The 13,845-nt window shown below is 47.2% G+C and overlaps 1 long non-coding RNA gene across 6 annotated transcripts in view; it reads right to left on the bottom strand.

The window, feature by feature from the left end:
• The window catches only part of LOC142483883 (uncharacterized), a 90,877-nt gene that overhangs the window by 45,947 nt on the left and 31,085 nt on the right, over nt 1–13,845 (bottom strand). For 2 of the 6 annotated variants that reach the window (XR_012797487.1, XR_012797485.1), the window contains exon 4: nt 12,492–13,845. This exon is cut by the window's right edge. The exons of 3 other annotated variants lie outside the window; for them this stretch is intronic. This is a non-coding gene — a long non-coding RNA (uncharacterized LOC142483883). Of the gene's footprint in view, nt 1–2,570; nt 3,283–12,491 lie in introns of those variants that run through there. One more of the 6 variants, XR_012797488.1, reaches the window with a different exon arrangement.

Raw genomic sequence — 13,845 nt, 5'->3', positions numbered from 1 at the left:
TGGCGCCTGCACTATGTATGCGCGGCACCTCACGCATGCGAGGCATAACTAAAATGGCGGCAGCTGAAGGAGAAAGTGTCCGGCGAGTCGTTCGCCGCTCCCGGCACCCGCCGCAATGCTGCCTGCACCTGTTCCCGCCTCCGCTGCTGAGCGCTACTGCGCGCGAAGGTGAGGGAACAGGGGCACCGGGGGAACCCATGCCACATTCTCCCCCTGGTGGAATGCCAACGTTCCCGCTTGGGAACAGCGAAACACAACAAAATAACTACATACATAAGTTTTTATATAATAAAAATGCATTGACCAATACAACTTATCACATTGCATGGACTTTAAACAATGTTACACAATTCTGTGAGCATTGCAATTACGGATTGGATTTTGCTCCGAGACCACTGCTGAATCTCATAGTGGGGTGCCCCAATTATATCATAGGTTACCCGGTTTGGTGGGTACTTAACTCCTTGGCTCCTCCGGAGCTGGTCTTCAGTGACTCCCGCTGGGGAGAAATAAGCATAGTCCTGAGGCTCAGCCTCTTCCCTTGAGGGGAGTAATGGCTCTGAATAGTCTCTTTGGGGCACAAAGTACGGGCTCTGGATCCAGAGACGGGCTCTCTGGAGCCTCCCTCTTAGAAGTTTGTGGATAGGGCCCTTTACCCGTGGCTCCTCCGGGAGATGCTCCTTGAAGCCGAGGGCCCCTTTGAGAGGTTCCCTCCATAGGGTCTTGAGAGTCTTTAGAGATTTCAGAGGTGGTATCATCTGCAGTCTCTTGGCCGACCTCTGATGGCTCAGGCTCACCATCCAGGGGTTTAGCCGGTATTTCGGGTTCAAAATCTCCCACATGTGGTGTGCTATAGGGAGCAGATGATTCCGGTGCCATACCTTTATCCGGCCATCCGCGTCTTTTATTCGTTAGACCGGAAGGCCTGGCATCTGACTCAACTTCATAGACGCCATCCCGCCAACGATCGGCTAATTTATGCTTTCCCGGGATTCCCAAGTTGCGGAGGAGCACGACGTCCCCAGGCCGGATCTCCCGGTGTTTGACCTTGTGGTCATAGCGTCTTTTGTTGGCAGCATTAAGTTTTTCTGTAGACTTTTCAGCCTGTTGATATGCTTGTTGTAGACTTTATTGAAGTCGCCTTACGTATTGAAAATGATGGTATCCACAATTCCAATCAGTGGATACTCTTAGGCGTACATCCACGGGCAGCCGTGCTTCTCGCCCGAACATAAGAAAATAAGGAGAGAAGCCAGTGTACTCATGGCAGGTGCAGTTGTATGCATGTACCAGGGTTTCCACATGCCGACTCCATTCTGTCTTCTGCGCCCCATTTTAAAGTGCCCAGCATGTCCAGCAGTGTCCGGTTAAATCAGTCTGGCAGAGTGTCACCTTCTCGGTGATATGGCATGGTTCGGGACTTGTTGATATCCAGAAGTTTCAGCAATTCCCGAATTAGGCTGCTTTCAAAGTCCCGACCTTGATCCGAGCGCAGGCTATTGGGCAGGCCATAGTGCATAAAGTACTTTTCCCAGAGAATCTTGGCCACCGTAATGGCCTTCTGATCTTTAGTCGGGAAAGCTCGGGAAGGCTTGAGCATTTCGGGTGTAATGGTCCGTGATGACCAGCACGTTGCATATCCCTCGTGCATCAGGCTCAATACACAGTAAGTCCATGCACACTAAGTCCATAGGGCCTGAGCTCTTCAGATGGGCCATGGGCGCTGCTCGGGTCGGGAGGGTCTGCCGTTGAATACAACTGGAGAATTGTCGACAATGTCGCTCTACCGGTTCTCGTATTTTCAGCCAGAGTTGTCCGTATTCATAGTGTAGTGCATTCAGGACCATACGTTGCAGGTTTCGGGGAAGAACCAGTTGTCTTCTGTCCGGATGATTGTGGTATCGCACCACTCTATAGAGTAGTCCCGTATCAATCTCGAACTTGTCCGCCTCTCTCATAATTACGGTGACCACATCGCTATGGGCACGCTTTAGCAGGGACAGATGGTTTTTCAGAATGGCCTGGCGTATGATACCGGCTATGGGGTCACAACTCTGATAGTGAACAGGAGATGATCTTATCTTGTGTGATGTGCATTCTACTGGGATCACAGTCAGCGGCCGGGATGGCTTTGGACTGGCAACCTAGACAATCCGCAAGTAGTCTGCTATCATTGCGGTAAGAAGGGTCATTTTGCCTACCAATGCCCTGAGAAGGAAGACAAGGAAGAAGACCCTAAGGTGATGGTCTGCGGGGTTTACACTGGTCAAGCCGAGAACCCGAACATCACCTAGAGCGCCACGCTCTAGGACGATCAGTGGGAAGAGATTCCGGGGCCAGGGCTGCGAGCTATGTGCTGTACGGCTGCCATTATCAATGATCACGTGGCCTTTTCAGAACTAAGAGTTGCGGATTCTCTAGGTTGAATTGGAAGGTTTCCATCATCAGGCCTTGGTTCCGAAGGTCCATCCGAGGGTGGGGAAACGTCTCCCTCGGTGGTGTTTGGGTTCTCGGCTTGACCAGTGTAAACCCCGCAGACCATCACCTTAGGGTCTTCTTCCTTGTCTTCCTTCTCGTGGCATTGGTAGGCAAAATGACCCTTCTTACCGCAATACTAGCAGACTACTTCCCTGGTGGCAGTGCGGGTGCTGTAAGTAGGGTATATTCTCCCAAAGGTTTTAGACTTAGCTTTCCGGCTGAATCTCCTTTCTTCTTATAGGGCTCTCTGATTTTCGTAGCAGAGGCTCCTTTGGACTTCTGGGAAGAGTGTAATAGACTATGTACTTCGTGCACTTTCACTTACCGCAGTAATCCTGTAAAATATAGGAGGACTCCCTTGCATGACAATACAACGAATCATATTGGCTATAGGGTGATTCGGGCTTCGTCCATCTCGGAGGCGGGAAGCAACTTGCGGTCGAGAAGGTTCCCTAGGATCAACTGTATGCGGTGGATGAACGCCAACAATTCTCCCCTTTTCTGGTAGAGATAGTAATATTTAGACCATATTGCCCCGGCATCCTCTTCCAATCCGTAGGCTTCTATCAGGAAATCCACTAACATTCGAGGCGTCATATCTGGGTGTTGCCCCCGGTGAATGCTTAATATGGTAGCGGCGGGCGGCCTAAGGCATTCCATGATGCGTTGCCGTTTTACTGCGTCGGAGCAGGACCATTCTTCTAGCACAGTCGGCGTATGCTCTTTCCAGGAGTGTATCGCTTCCTCTCCCGCAGGTGTGGGGAGGACTCCAGAGAAAGCTTTGAGCTTCCGGTAATTCTGCGACTGGGAAAACAGGGTCACAGCCTCCATTAGTTGCGGGGAGGCGGGAGCTGGCGCCAGCTGACCTATTTTGTCAATAAGTTTTTGCAAAGCATCTACGAATAACTGAGCTTCACCTAGGCCGCAGGCACTGTGACTGCTTTGGTCAGACCGGCGGCTGCTGGCAACGCTCCCTGGGGGAGAGGCGGCTAGAGGTGTCAGACACTCCTCTGGGCTAGCTTCTGTTCGGGTGCGCATTCTAGGGTAGATAAGTGGACACCCGCTGAGCGGGGCCTTAGAGAGCTGTGACAATCAACCAGGAGGGTACTCCACTTGAGGTCTAAGTCCCATTGGGCATCTACCACACAGGCTTTGGAGAATCCTGGTATCTGTCTCAGGGCAGTTTGTAAGCTGGGTAACTGCAGGGTGACTGGGACTTGACTAACAGTGACCACGAGGCGTGGTGACTTGTGGTGCCGCAGGGCCCATTCGTGGACACTCTTGCCAGACGGTATGGACATGGTCCTATACGGAGTGAACTGTTTGTAATTTAAATTGGGCACCCCAGGTCTGAGATCTCAGCAGCGCCTCCAAATGTAGCCCTCTTACCCCTTTATGGGAAGTGTCTACGGGTGCTGATATTGCCTGTTGGCTCACAGAGACATGAGCCTCCGCCACTGATAGCCTGGGGTACACCTGAGCTACTAGATGACAGCGCTTCGACCTGTACGGGATCACTATTGTTGGGGATAACGCCGTGCAGGAACAAATAATAGTATCACACAACATATAACAATAACCTTTACTAATATGATATGCAAGCAGTCCTATACTGTAACAGGGTTAACTATATGAAATACCCCTAACCCCTAGAGATACAACTAGCCAATGCACCTCGCAGGGCGCAACCCACCACTTTGTCCCCACACAGTGTCCATAATACTGTTCGAGGCCCTTGGCCACTCTACCACAAGTGTCCCCAAGTGATACCCCCACCCTTTAGGCATGATCAGCGATGTGTTGTACAGTGTTGGTGCACTTGTAAAATGATACCCGGGTGCAGGAGCCCCGGGCAGGTATCGCAGAATACACATGGAACCGTCCGGTCCAACGTCGTCATCTGCCACTGTGTGAATTACGGTGTGGATAATATCACCGTATGTGTAGTCTGTGTCCTTTGTGGCGTTCGGATCCCAGAACCCACTTTGCAGGGCTGCGCAGCACTGTGTCCCTGACTACCAAATAGATAATGGGTCAGAGTCCCTACCTAAGGGCCTGTCCCTAAAACAATCACTGCTCTACTAGTGAGTCAGGGCCTAACTGGAGCTTGGGGGAGACAGTCTGGCCTAGCCCAGAGAAGTACCATTCCCTGAACACTACCTGACCCTTTGCTGTCCCTCTTTCGACTGGCATGCTCCTCTCAGCGCGCAAAATGTATCTAATTCTGTGCAGGGGAATCTAGCCGCGCTATTGGCTCCCTGGCGTCGTGTTTCTTCGCTCCTATGCATTATGGGGCTTGTAGTTCTTCATGCAGAGCCTCTGTGTAATGGCCGCCGCCGCTCCCTACTGTGCCTTCGCGCACTGAGCATGCATGGCATAACTAAAATGTCGACGGCTGAAGGAGAAAGCCACGCGAGTCGTTCGCCTCTCCCTGCACCTGCCGCAATGCTGCCTGCACTCTCCCCGCCGCTGAGCGCAATTGCGCGCTAAGGTCAGGGAACAGAGGGGCACCAAGGGAACCCATGCCACATGTATAATACAAGAGAAGGGAGCTACCCAAATGAGTCCGTAACGAGGTGTGTTTTAAGATAGTCCTTAAAGGTGGGGAGAGAGGCTGGTTGTCAGATATTGAGAAGGGCATTCCAGAGGCATGGGGCAGTAAGTAAGAACGGATTTATGAGGGAGAGGACTTTAGATACAAAAGGGTAGACAGTAGACATCTTGAGCAGAACGCGACATCCAGGTGTACAGCAAGAAATTAGGGCTGAGATATAAGGAGGGACAGTGAATATAGGCTATTAACAAAAGAACAAGATGACTGCTCTGATTGTGCTCACTGCGCAATTTCAAATGTTGAAATTGAAATGATGTCTAAAAGGAGCAATCCAAGCTTTTTTTTAAATTATTTTTTTTTTTTTACATGGTCTGAACCAGACGGCTTTTGGACCTGATTAATTTCAGCTGCAGGGCCCCCCTTCAGAGTTTAAAGCTCCCGCGCCACGTGAGCCGCACCGAATGATGGCACGTCTAACTATTGGCCCGCAGGGAGCAGGAGTTTTTAAACACCGCCATTATGTAAACACTGGAAACGGAAAGGCTACCGGAACTCCCCCCCTAGGAAGGTATCTCCAGAAGTTGGGGGTCCCCGGAGTTAAAATGAATGAGGGTCCGCTTCAATCCAATCCAACCACCGCCCACTCAATTGGCAAAAATCATAAAGTTTCAACTTGCAAACAATTACTCACATTTCTACTCATACTATTACTCTCTTTAGCAGGTGATATTGAACCTAACCCAGGCCCTCCCACTTCAACTCTGTCCCATACCCCTGAGAATACCCCCTTCAAATTCCAAAAAGGCCTATCTCTCGCCCATATAAATATCCGGAGTCTTCTGCCCAAACTGGATGAACTAAGGGCATGGTGCCTTATGCATAAACCAAAAGCCTTCGTTCTCACAGAAACCTGGCTAACCCCTAAAACCCCTGATGCACATATTACCATTCAGGGATACTCCATTTTTAGGAGAGATAGGTCAAAGAGAGGAGGAGGGGTGTTATTTTATATTGCAGACACATTACAATTTACACTGGTAAACTGCCCCCCAAGATCAACCTCTTTTGAAATCCTAGTTGGCAGAACCTGCCTCCCCTTCTCTAAGCCCGTCCTAATTGCTGGCATCTACCGCCCCCCTAAAGCCCCTCTACAATCTCTGACTGATATCACCCAGTTTCTTGGCTCCATTTCCTCTCAGAATGAGAAGAGTGAGTTGCTAGTTCTTGGGGATTTCAACTTCAATTGGCTTGACCCTAAAAACCACAAAATCCACACACAAATCAAGTCGCTTAACCTATCGCAACTCATTTCCCAACCCTCACGAACAAACCTGAAATCGCACAACCATTCCCTGCTTGACTGGATTCTCTCCTCAAATCCCAGCAGAATCCAATCCTCTGGCATCCTTCCTGACATTTTCAGTGACCATGCAATATTGTACTGTGTAAGGAAAATTAAACCGCCCCAATCAAGCCCTAAAGTTCTCCTCACTAGAACATTTAGAAACTTTAACCCACGACAATTTCTGGCTGACCTTACCAACTGCCCTTGGCACAGAATCGATTTAATTCCTGACCCTGATTCTGCGTTCGACTATTTCCAATCCGAGTTCTTAAAACTCTGTGATGCCCATGCTCCACTACGCAGAATAAGGGTACGGGGTGCCCACCTTCCATGGGTTACACCTGACCTTATAACACTCTACCAGTTCAGGGATGCCTTGTGGAAAAGCCACAAAATAACTGGCACTACCAAGGATTTCAATCATTACAGATGCTTGCGGAACGTGTGCACAAGGCAAACAAGGCACGCAAAAGCACAATATTACTCTGACAATCTCCTCCAGAACACATCAAACCCAGCTATCTTCTGGAAGGTTATCAACAACATATTCCAGCCTTCTAACCACCAACAGCCAAGTAATATCACTAAGGGCGATATTACTCTGACAAACCCCACCGACATTGCAAATGCATTCAATGATTACTTTGTGGGGTGTGCTACTAACTTATTAGCAAAACGCAACCCAAACCACAAACCTGAATCTCATCCTGGGAGTACCCCTATAGCCCCACCCGCTCCCAACATTGCCCACAATTTTCAATTTGGCCCAGTATCCGAAGAGGAGATTACACAAGCGCTTCTCAAATTAAAACTAAGCAGCCAATGGGGACCTGACTTACTACAATCTAGGTTCCTAAGACTTGGTGCCCCAGCAATTGCCAAACCAATTGCTTCCACAGTCAACTCTATCCTGTCTACTGGCCATATCCCTAAGACCTGGAAAGCTGCCAGAGTTGTCCCAATCTTCAAAAGTGGGGACAAAAACACTGTCTCAAACTACAGACCAATCTCCCTTCTCCCAATCCTATCCAAAGTCATGGAAAAATGTGTCCACTCCCAATTAAGCGATTACTATAACAAGACAAATTTTCCTAGCCAATTCCAATCTGGCTTTCGCCCCAAACACTACCGTAACTACCCTGCTAAAAGTTTGCAATGAAATCCAGTGTGGAATGGAACGGGGTCAACTCACTGGTGCAGTATTCCTAGATTTTGCAAAGGCTTTTGATACTGTTGATCATGCTATCTTGCTCAACAAACTCCAGAGCTCTGGAATAGGGAAGCATGCTTTAAACTGGTTTCAGTCCTACCTATCAGGTAGATCCCAACATGTGTCCATCTCTGGCGCTAACTCTAACCCCTGGCTATCACCTTTGGCGTTCCGCAAGGCTCTGTTCTGGGACCCCTACTCTTCTCAGTGTTCATCAATGATCTTCCCACAGCTTGTAAGGAAGCCTCAATACACATGTATGCAGATGACACAATCCTATATGCACACAGCCATAGCCTCTCTGGCCTTCAAAACATACTTCAGTCTGACTTTTTCAGACTCGAAAACTGGATTTCCCAAAACAAACTGTTTTTAAACACTGACAAGACTGTAATAATGGTGTTTGGGACCAAGACTAAATTTTTTAAGCTTCCAGCGACTGAGCTCCAGATTACAACCAACACTAACACCACCCTAACTCCTGTTACTAGTTTTAAATACCTGGGCATATGGTTTGACTCTCACTTAACATTCGGGATGCACATTAATACCCTGACAACCAAGACCTATGCCAAACTACGTGTACTCTACAGGAACAAATCCTCCCTAAGTCTCCAGGTCAGAAAACGTATCGCACAGCAGATGCTAATGCCAATTATTGACTATGGAGACATAGTATATGGCTCGGCACCTCAAACTCACCTTAGCAAACTTGACACCCTCTACAACTCAATTTTTCGTTTTGTTCTCCAATGCAACTATAACACACATCACTGCGAAATGCTCAAAGAACTAGATTGGTCATCACTCGAGTCTAGGCGCAAAGTTCACCTTTCCTGTCTTGCCTTCAAATTCTTTATTGGCAAGCTACCCAGCTACCTGAACAAGCTCCTCACCTCTACCACATGCAGCACCTATCACCTGAGATCAGACTCCAAAATACTGTTCATGGTCCCAAGGCTCAACAAAGCATCCGGCCGTTCCTCCTTCTCCTACCGTGCACCCCAAAACTGGAACAACCTACCAGAGACTCTTACATCCACCACCAGTCTAAGTTCTTTCAAATCTAAGGCTGTCCCACATTTTAATATGGTCTGTAATTGTTTCATACGCCCATAATACAAATTATCTTTAACTGTGCGTGCAATGTCTTGTATATAATGTATACCCTGCTCATTATCTAACTGTATTTGTAAACATGTATTATTTGTCTTAACTCTGTGCCCAGGACATACTTGAAAACGAGAGGTACCTCTCAATGTATTACTTCCTGGTAAAATATTTTATAAATAAATGAGGAAAAATGCCAAGCTTGGATTGCCTCTTAAAATGAAAACAAACTTTAATAATTGACATTAAAATAATATTGTATTAATTCCCCTGCCCCCTCCCCTCCCAACCTGGCTCCCCTGCCGCCTGTCTGCACCGCCCGCTCCGGAGCGATGCGGGTACGAAGAGGGCCACTCTGCAAGGGCACTCTTTCGTCCGGTACTCCACCGCCAGCACACCTCCCCCTCCCCTTATCACTATGATTACGGGGAAAGCTGGTCCCCACGCGCACAGTCGATGGCGCTCTCCCGCATGGCTCACTGCCGCCGTTGCTCGCCTCCCTCTTGCTATCTCCATGACTACCGGGAGAGGCGCTCACCTTCCGACCAGGCTGCAGCACGTCCGTTTCCCCGGCACTCGTATCCCTCCCAGGATCAGTATGATTAGGTTCCACTGCTTGGAATCCCCACAGTATTCGTGCGCAAGACGTCCTGCACTGCTAGGTGACCATTACAGCCCACCCCTAAATCAGCGCCCCCCTGAGGCCACCCCCAGCGCCACTCTGCAACCTCATCAATCCCGCACACTATAGGGGGCTAAATGAGTATGGCTACAGCCATGCAGTAACGTACCGCAATAAAGCACACACTATACCAAACCACCCCACTTACCTACCTTCAGCTGGCAGGGGCGAGGGCGGCACGTCTTATCACTCCAGCTGCCGAGGGGGGGGGGTCCTGCTTCCCCTAACCATGGGTCATGCTGGGTGGGGCAGATTGCCTACAGCGCAGGGACAGACGTCCTGCGATTTTACCAGAGGAGGAATTTGATGCAACCCAGCCCCTGGATCCTGCATGGTAACTGCAGACTGTGTCCTCAGTTTCCACAGAAAGCTGCGGCCATTGATTGGTCACCACAACGCTGGGACTCAGACCAGAACCCCTACCTCCCCCCTCACCAGCGCATGGCGAGGAGCAAGACAAATGCCGCAACTCTGCGGTGCGCTCTAGACCTAGTTTGGCGATGTGTACCGACCAGAGCGATGAGATACCTGGTAAGGAAATAAATGCTATTTCAAGTACTGATAATACTCATTCATACAGTGACAGTGATATTTCTGAGTCAGAGAGCGCAGCGCAATTACACAAAACCCTGTTGTGTAAATTCCGGAAAAAAAACTAGCTGTGATTAACCGGTCAGTTAAGGCTAGGCCAAGCGGCGTAACGCAGGAGGTAGTGGTGGGGAGCCACTGGGCTAAAGCGAATAATAGGTGTTATGAGCGATAATATAGACCAATAATAGTTATTAGGAGAGGTAAAATCAAGCAATAGGAGGAGTTATAGGGAGCTGTTATATGGGGCAATAGGAGGCGTTATATGGAACAATAGGAGTTATTGGGAGTGTTAATATAGAGTAATAGAATGAATTATAGGGGGCAGTTATATGAATCCATGTGAGCAGTTATAGGGAGCTGTTATATGGAGCAAAAGGAGGAGTTATAGGGAGGGGTTATGCAGAAATAGGAGTTATAAGGAGTGGTAAGAGAGCAATTGGAGGAGATATAGGGTGCAGTTATAGAGCGCAAATGGAGAAGTTAAAGTGAGCTGTTAAGGATTTATAGGGAGCAGTTATATGGAGCAATAGGAAGAGTTATAGGGAATGGCTATATGGAGCAGTAAGAGTTAATATAGGAGATATACAGTATGAAGAGGTTATTTGGAGCAAAAAGGAGTTATAGGGAGAAGTCAGAAGATTTTATAGGGAGTGGTTCTATGGAGCAATAGGATTTATAGGGAGTTGTAACATGGAGCAATAGGAGAAGTTATAATGTGTGGTTATATGGAGCAATAGGATGAGTATCGGGAGTTGTTACTGTACATAAAGCAATAGGAGGAGTTATAGGGAAGGGTTATATGGATCAGTAGGAGGAGCTATATGGAGGGGTTATATGGATCATTAGTTATAGAGAGTGACTATATGGAGGAATAGAAGTAGTCATAGGGATGGGCTATATGGAACAATAGGAGGAGTCGTATGGAACAATACGAATTATAGGAGGGTTTATATGGAACAATATGAGTTATAAGGTGTGGTAATATAGAGCATTAGGAGGCGTTATAGGGTGCACTTATGCCGAGCAATAGGAGAAGCTATATGGAGCATTAGGAAGGGTTATAGGGAATGGCTATAGGGAGCAATAAAGGAATTAGTGGGGAAATAGTTGAAGTTACAAGGATGTGGTGTATGGAGAATTAGGAATTATAGGGAGTGGTTATATGAATCAATATGAGCAATTATAGGGAACAGCTATAGTGAACAGGAGTAGTTATATGGAGGAGCTGGAGAAGTTATTGGCATGGGTTACAGTATATGGAACAGTAGGAGCTATAGAAATTGTTTATATTGAACAGTAGAGAAGTTATAGGGAGGTGTTACATGCAGTAAAAGGAGGAGATATAGGGAGGAGTTACATGGAGTAATACAGTAGGACGAGTTATAGCAATAGGAGGAGTAATGTAACTGATGTAATGTTATGCTTTAGAAATAAAGAAGTTGGATGAAATTATCATTGAGGAGGAGATGGTTGAGGAGGAAAGGATTGGAGACGATTCAGACAAGGAAGAGGAGGAGATTAAAATAGAGGTGTAGGAAGAAAAAGAGGAGCACGAGATTAAAATAGAGGTGGAGGAGGAGACTTCCGGTGACGTCAGCCTAGATGGAAGCATAGGGGAATAGCTCCCGAGTCCCCACGCAATAAAGCATCTAGAAAAGCAAAATACGCTGGATCCTATGAAAAACACCAAAGAGCAGGGGAAACTGCAGAGATGAACCCCAAAACCAATAAAAAGAACCCTCCAAGCGTCTCATCTTATTTCTCGCCGGGACCGAAGCTGCCCCCTCTCAGCGAGGCTTGGCAAGATGCCGCCGTGTGCCAGGAGGGCCTAGTAGGTGATCCACCGCCTGAATCAGGGACGGAGTCCAGATCCCTGAACAGGGAATATATGGAGGACCTCTTCGCTAGAATGCGGAGAAGTTTTCAAAAAGATCTAACCGTGGCTCTAAGAGAGGTGAGCCGAAATGCAGGCTCTGGCGGAGTGCATCGAGAGTTTGGAAAACAAGGTGGAAGAGGTCGCGAGTATACGGCTCTTTTAGTTCACATCCCCATAAATGAGTCAATACTCCCACCTAGTGGTTGATACTACAAAACTGTTGTATTGGATAAAATACAGCAGGGTGTCATCTGAAGTGACATAGTAAGGAACTTTTATTGTGTTACTAGCATAGAGACCCGGCGTTGCCCGGGATGTGAACCGTGAATAAGTATGTGTAAATGTTGTATTGTAAACTTGTAATGTTATGTGAATGTTATGTAATATGTAGTAAAATTGTATTTTTAAAAGAACAATAGTAGAAAGCACATGTATATGAGGGCAATTTTGGTAAGTGTATGTTATTTGTTACGGTTGTTAGATATGAAAATGTTATTGTTGGAAAGGCTTGGTGAAATATGGTTATGTCCATTGTTGAGAGTAGTGTATTTGATGTGATGTGGGGTGGGGGGTGATGTTGTCTGGGGGGGGGTGATGTGGGCTGGGGGGGGGGGGGGAGTTAATGCTGTGTCGGTAGGCCTGGAGCAGACTGCGATGTGGGCTGGGGGGGTGGGGGTGGTGTTTTTAAGAGGCGGTGTGTGGATGTGATCGTGCGGTGTATGTTTGCAGTGGTGAAATAAATATTTATCGAGGTAAGAGTCTGTACCTGATTGGTAGCAGGTGGTCAGGGTTTTCTCTGTTGAGAGTTGTGAAGCGTGGTCCCAAAAAAGTTTCAAATGTCTCAGAGGTGCAAATGTCTCAGAGCAGTGAGGGTTAGGTGCTGCAATTCCCAAAGCTCAGTGAGGGGTGGGAGAGTGTGTCAGTGGTGTAGCTCAGTGAGGGTTGTCACAGTGTGGCAGTGGTGTTGGCCGCCGACCAATGAGAGGTGTGCGGGTGCTGGCCGCAGACCAATGACAGGTGTGCGGGGGCGGGCATGGTGCGGGGGGCGGCGGGCATGGCCTGAGGCGGAGTGACAGGCCAAAGGTGCAATGCGATTGTCCCTAGGGACACCGGACATCCAGACAGGCAGGCTTACAGTGCTTTCAATGATATATTATAAGATGTACACTGAGATACACTTAGTAGCAGTATTTGTTGGGGTAACTAATATATCATTTTAGGAAGTGATGTATAAGTATATTGATAGTTGCTTGCTACTTCCTAAGTAGAGACTATATGTCATAACCAAAAGACACTTTTGACAAAATACTGTGTCTACACAATTTAAAACTTTTATTTTTAACATGTAACACTCAAAAAGAATTCATTTTTAAAATAATTAAACAGATCCAAAGTTATACTGCATGATTATGTTGTGCTTAATATAATTGGGAATTTATATTGAGACTTTAATTAGTCACTTTGAGGGCTAGCTAAAGGTGCTTTAATTGATAACTCTAAATAGTATGCAGTGTATCACGGGGGGGGGGGGGTTTGCTTATGGTTAGCATGCACCCTGTTGTTGGATACAATTTGATTAGAACACCTTTTAGCCAAGGGTACACAGAAACAAGCTTCCCAATAAAATGTAACATTGCTGTAGCAGTGCTACATTTCATCAATTGACATTGTTCTGTAGCAATATTTCGCGTATAATCACAGCTTCACTTATCTAACAGTCTTTTCTTTGTGTTTGCAGTTATAAGCAAATTCCTTTCCTTTAATTAGGATCCAGTTGGTTAGAGCAGTTTTTATTGGAGTAAATCACAAAGGCTAATACTTTGGTCCATTGTGCCGCTCATTATAACAAATTCTTGTGTTTATCTTAGATTCCACAGATCCACTGATAGTAGTTTTATTGTGAAGGTGTAGAGATGGATAACGCAATTTTTGTACAGTTAATTAGATATCTTTCAAATAGAAAAAACACATTGTCTACTACTTAAAAGTCTGACACTAA

The sequence above is a fragment of the Ascaphus truei genome, unplaced genomic scaffold (genome assembly GCF_040206685.1).
Source record: "Ascaphus truei isolate aAscTru1 unplaced genomic scaffold, aAscTru1.hap1 HAP1_SCAFFOLD_383, whole genome shotgun sequence".
NCBI lineage: Eukaryota > Metazoa > Chordata > Amphibia > Anura > Ascaphidae > Ascaphus > Ascaphus truei.
This window is presented reverse-complemented; position numbering and strand designations above follow the sequence as displayed.